Source organism: Lissotriton helveticus, chromosome 1_2, assembly GCF_964261635.1.
Source record: "Lissotriton helveticus chromosome 1_2, aLisHel1.1, whole genome shotgun sequence".
Taxonomy (NCBI): domain Eukaryota; kingdom Metazoa; phylum Chordata; class Amphibia; order Caudata; family Salamandridae; genus Lissotriton; species Lissotriton helveticus.
Window position 1 is genome coordinate 406,276,160 of NC_136058.1, and position 5,312 is coordinate 406,281,471.

At 41.8% G+C, this 5,312-nt stretch overlaps 1 long non-coding RNA gene across 1 annotated transcript; it reads right to left on the reverse strand.

Moving 5' to 3' along the window:
- Nucleotides 1-829: 829 nt before the first annotated feature.
- Nucleotides 830-4,978, reverse strand: LOC144807973 (uncharacterized). The gene is made up of 3 exons (XR_013606545.1): nt 4,905-4,978; nt 4,224-4,277; nt 830-3,698 (listed from the first exon to the last, which is right to left on the reverse strand). It is a non-coding gene; the product is annotated as an uncharacterized LOC144807973 (long non-coding RNA).
- Between the last annotated feature and the right edge of the window lie 334 nt (nt 4,979-5,312).

Genomic DNA, 5,312 nt, shown 5'->3' on the forward strand with positions numbered 1-5,312 from the left:
TTATGGGAGTGTGTTGCAATTCCAGTGGATGGCCGTGTGTGTTGTTGCCCTTACTCCGGCTCCGAGCTGAAGTACATTTAGAACTGTTTTTGGTACATTATGGCTGTAGTGACTTTAGAGCTGTGGTTTATAAATAGCAATGGGTTTACTCGTTTGTGGTTGAGTGCTTGCGATTCCCTAAATCCCTCCTTACTCCTTCCTTAGCCATCCCCTTTATTCATAAATATTACACATTTTACACCCACTCCCCTCTGTCCCTCTCACATTTACTCCACAAAAGTGTACATGTGCAGAAACTAAGCAGTTGAGGCAGACAACTCTACAAAGAAAAAGATAGGAGAGGTAGAATGACCGCACGTAGTTTGTGATTAGCATTTTGTTGTATTTTAGTCATATAGTAGTTTATGATTAGGCCTGGTTATCTGTGAGACTCTCTTGTAAATGTAAATGTAAATGTAGTTGAGCTTATATAGCGCACAGCTACCCGCAGTGGGTTTCCCGGCGCTTGCTTAGGGAACCCTTCCTGGTATTCCCCTGTGAGATAGCAGGGTATCCACAAGGTGAAAGTCAGGCATCCCGCCGCGAGGGGCCGTTGTGGAGATTAAGCAAGCTATTGCCCAGAGTCGCAGAGTGTGAACCCGTGAGTCGAGGAGGCACCGGGGGCGAGAATTATCGAGTCCGTGGAATTTTTAGGCCAATTTTTAGGCCAAGACCCGCCGAGGCGGGGAATTGAACCCTGGTCCAGGACCGATCTCAGCTTCCGGGTCTGCTGCCTCTAACCCCTGAGCCACACTTCTCCACAGGTTCTCTTGGGTGTCTCTGATGTGATTGTAAAGCTGGTGAAACTGTCCTCAGCAGATGGGAAGCAGGTTCCATTTGTAGCAAAAAGGACATGGAAAGAGGTCACTAAAGTGGATCTTTGTAATACGAGGCTGTGTCCCCTCAGAACAGAAGTCATTAGGACTATTTATGGTGGGGCCAAGAATGGTTTGTATGGAGTTGGCCCTGTCTGTAGTGGTACAAAGACTAGAGAATGATGTGGTGGGATGTTACTGAGATCAACTACCAGTCCATCCATCACCTTTAGTTTTTCTCAATGATTGGCCCTAAGTGGCACAGACATGAGCAGACGTTGGTCCCATAGAGACCTACGACAAAGGGACTCCTGTTGCAGCTTCCTGCTGAGGCTCATTAAGGCTGGAAACAGTTTGAGGTTACTGAGGTTCTTGATCCTAGGGGCGTGACCTCAAAGTTCAGGATCGAATGGACTTTGTGGGTCTGAGCCATGGCTTATTAAAACTCAGGGAGCAAAACACACTGAATGGAATGAGGCCACAAATAGTTACTAAGGAATTAAGTTATTACAAGCATTTCCATGCCTCGCTGTGTGCTTTTCTCAGTAGAGTTTTTAGGATAATCAATGGATTGATTTCTTTGTGGCTGCTTCATCCGAAGGTTTTGCGGTTCTGAAACTTCCCCCCAGGGTTTACAGTGAGCAAATTTTATTCTCCCACATTGTATCTCTTTTGTAGAAAGGTTACATTTACAACTGAAGTTTTCGGCACATTGAGGGCACTGACGATTTTGTTTCTCGCTGTTGATGTTCATGTTGAATCAAATTGAATCTCCAGCAGACCCTTCCCAGGCATTTAGAACAATTACAAGGTTTTTCCCGGTAAGTTCTTGCAGGTTGAGTGAGACCAGATTTCTGGCTGAAACTTTTCCAGCATTCAGAGAGCTAAGAAGGTTAGTGCCCAGTGTGAGTTCTCTCATGTCTAGTGAGATTTATTTTCTGACTGAAGCTTTTCTGGCATTCTGAACACTGATACAGTTTATACCCAGTGTGAGTTTTCTCATGTCGAGAGAGCTCAGATTTCTGAATAAAGCTTTTCCAGCATTCAGAGCACTGATAAGGTTTTAGTCCAGTGTGATTTCTCTCATGTCGAGAGAGCTCAGATTTCTGAATAAAACTTTTACAGCATTCAGAGCACTGATACGTTTTTTGCCTAGTGTGGGTTTTCTCATGATAAATTAAACTGGATTTCAGACCGAATCGTTTATGGCATTCTATGCATTGATAAGGTTTTTGCCCAGTGTGAGTGCTCTCATGGTTAGTGAGAGTTATTTTCCGACTGAAGCTTTTCTGGCATTCAGAGCACTGATACAGTTTGAGCCCAGTATGGACTCTCATGTACAGTTAAACTGAATTTCTGATGGAACCTTTTTGGGCATTCAGAACACTGATAGGGTTTATGCCCAGTGTGGGTTCTTTCATGCACAGTAAGGTTGTATTTCCGACTGAAGCTTTTCCAGCATTCAGAGCACTGATACGTTTTTTGTCCAGTATGAGTACCCTGATGTTGAATCAGACTACGCCAATAACTGAAGCTTTTTTGGCACGTGGAGCACTGAAATGGTTTTTGACCAGTGTGGGTTTTCACATGTTGCATGAGAGAGGATTTGTGACTGAAGCTTTTCTGGCATTCAGGGCACTGGTAGGGTTTTTGTCCAGTGTGATTTCTCTTGTGTTTAGTGAGCTGGGATTGAGAACTAAAGCTGCTTTCACATTCTTTGCTGATATTCAAGTTGTTTGTTTCTCCAATTTGGGTCTGTTCCTGGATACATGTCATCTTAAGACTAAATCTGATTCCAGAGTCTGTACTTGTTTATGTTACACTAAACATTAACTTATAAAATGCACTGCAGATGATCTTCATAACATTTGTATTTAACTAATTATAGTTTTTACCTGGAGATCATTTTCCTACCTTTAAAGGCACTGATCTAACTTGTCTTATAAACTTTCATTGAGGAGCCCCTTGTGTTTATTAAGATGCTCCTCGTGGATTCCTTTTCTCCAAGTTATACCTGGTGATTTTGTGACTCCAGTTTATTACATTTGATTTAGGAGTTTTAAAAGCACTGACAAGGTCTTTGAGGTGTAGTGTTTGTCTGTTAAGTGTATTTGTTCATACAAGTAATGACAGATGATTAGGGCATGCCCGGGTGGTTTTATGTATTATCAATCGTGCAACACTGGCCCCTTTTAAGCTTCCTGTGCCAGTACATGCTTTTTACACTTTACACTCATCGGCTAAGGCATGTACATGATCGACTTTGAAGGTCTGGGAAACCCAAAAGACAGATTTGGTGGGGAAAAATCTTCCTATATTGGAAATGATAATCCAGCATCTTTGCTGTAACGACATCTGAGAAAGAGCATTTACAACGACTTTCTTTTAAACAATGTTTTCTCTCTTTCTAAATCATAGGAGATGGAAACAAAAGCTTGCGCTTGTAAACCAAGGAGATTTGTCTTCTTGACAGTTCTGTCACATCACATCTACGGATACTGATATGTTGGGGAGGGTTTGGGTCTATAAAGCTTTTCTCATATACCATCAAACCGAATTTACAACACTGAGTATTCCCATGCGCACTGCGTGGGCATCAATTGTGGCCAATGTTCTCCTCAATCTCAGTTACTGACACTCAGTAAACATTTATGGTCAGTTTACTTTAGGGATTTGACAACTTTCACATTCACCAGTTTCTTTCGCTCCAAGTTCCTCACCATTCCAGGCACATGGAAAGGGTTTCTTCTCTAGAGCTCCAGAATGTTTTAACTTTACTTGAAATAATCCTTTTCGTTGTGTTTCACTAAATTTAAAACTTTTTTCTGTTCATGCTTCAGTCACCTGTAGAAACGGAGTCAGAGATTGTAAATGAACACAAAGAAAAATATTTATGACCATATACTTTGCACAAAGAAAGTATTGACAAAAACAAGATAGGAAATCAGTTTGAGCTGCATTTCTGATAGTGGTGAAAAAGTGTAGATCGGGAGCTTGGGATCACTGGAAATTAAGGATGGGGGAGCAAACATAGTGCATGTTTAAGAAAGAAACTCAAGTTGCACATATATTGCGCCACAGATTCTCAGAAGCAGCCAACACTATCAATTTACACTCTCTGTGAAACAGGCTGGCATGCTAGTGAGATATTTGTAATTCTTTTAATGAATTATTAGATGTTACTTACTCCCCTACTCACTTAAACTATTCATCTATTCCTTTTCCAATGATCTAGGAAGGGAAATTTTATTGACCAAAGGAATTGGCCTTGTTGCACTCAGTGCTTTAAATGACACTGTAGACTGAGGCTGTGTCCCTTTAGCTCAGTGGAATTCACTATTTCAAATTGTGCGGATGATAAGGACTTACTTGGTGGCTCAGAACTCATCACGCTCCTCCGACAGGACCCAGGCACTGCAACACCTGAAAAAGAGAAGAAAACAGCACAACAGTAAAGGAAACTTAAAAGGGTCAAGAAAAGAAAAACACAAAATAGAGGAAAGAGAAAAAAAAGCTATCTTCCAGTTTGACCACATGTTCCAGCACAGGGAACTGTGCAGCCGATGCTTGTGAACCCATAAGTTACATCTAAACACTGCCCCCAAGGTCAGCACCAGGTGCGGATCCACCGGTTGCACCACCCTAAAGCGAGACCTGTGTGCATGTGTCCACACATATGTACTGTGTCTTTTGCTTGTAATAGACAAGACAGAAAAGGGCAGGTTGGGAGTGCGTAAAGAGATTGAAGACAGATCCAGAGAGAAAATATGCTGAAAGAACGGACAAAGGGAGGATAGTAGAACGTGGTGTGGAGGAGGAGACAAATGTGCCAATAGTTAAGGAACAGCTGGGCAAAACTGACCTAAAAGGAACTGACCTTGCAGTACAACCCAACATGGTAATTATCAGAAGTTTGATAACAACCTAGAATAGTGCACACAGGGAGTCAAATGTTGAAGTGAAGAGACAAAAACAAAACAGAGAACAAGAAAGGGAATAGAAAAAGAAGAAACAGGGGAAAAGGAAACTTAGAGTTATCGGAATCCTTACCTGGCAGTTATTTTATTTTGTGTTCCTCCAATCGTGGCAGCCACAATGCACTGCCTGGTCATCCCAGAATACCTTGAAAGGAAGGAAAGAAATAGTTTTGTGTCAGACGGCAATCACACTTCATCCCATCTTCCAAATAACCATCCTGAACTTACAAAACAAAAGAATCTCTTGTTCTCTGGAGGCCATTGTGAAGCAACTATGGTTAATGAATAAGTACTTTTTTGGTTCACCAAGAACCATGATCCCTTGCTGGAAAAGGTCTCTGTGAATATAGAGTGCCCCCACAGTCTCAGAGAACAGACCCTAACAACCCAGTCCACTTCATAACCACATCTTTCCATTTACAGATCATGAAACTTGCAAATCAAAAAAATCTGGTTAGCAAAGGTATGTTAATGTCCTTGT